This window comes from Penaeus monodon, chromosome 21 (assembly GCF_015228065.2).
Source record: "Penaeus monodon isolate SGIC_2016 chromosome 21, NSTDA_Pmon_1, whole genome shotgun sequence".
Classification (NCBI taxonomy): domain Eukaryota; kingdom Metazoa; phylum Arthropoda; class Malacostraca; order Decapoda; family Penaeidae; genus Penaeus; species Penaeus monodon.
In genome coordinates, this window is record NC_051406.1 from 11,797,982 (window position 1) to 11,798,214 (window position 233).

Sequence of the window (233 nt, forward strand, 5' to 3'; positions counted from 1 at the left end):
GCAGGTGAAACCCAAAGCTGGAGAAAGAAACGCGACAAACAGAGCGAAATCTGTCGAAACACACGTCACAGAAAAGCCTCATTCAGCGGTAATGGAAGGCCAGTACACTGAAGCCTCGGGAGCGGAATTCATCCCAAATTTAATTCGGCGTAATGGAACACCAAACAGCGCACAGGAAAGAACGACAAAAGATTCGATTCACCGCCTCCTTCGAGCCCTTCTCCCCATTTTCT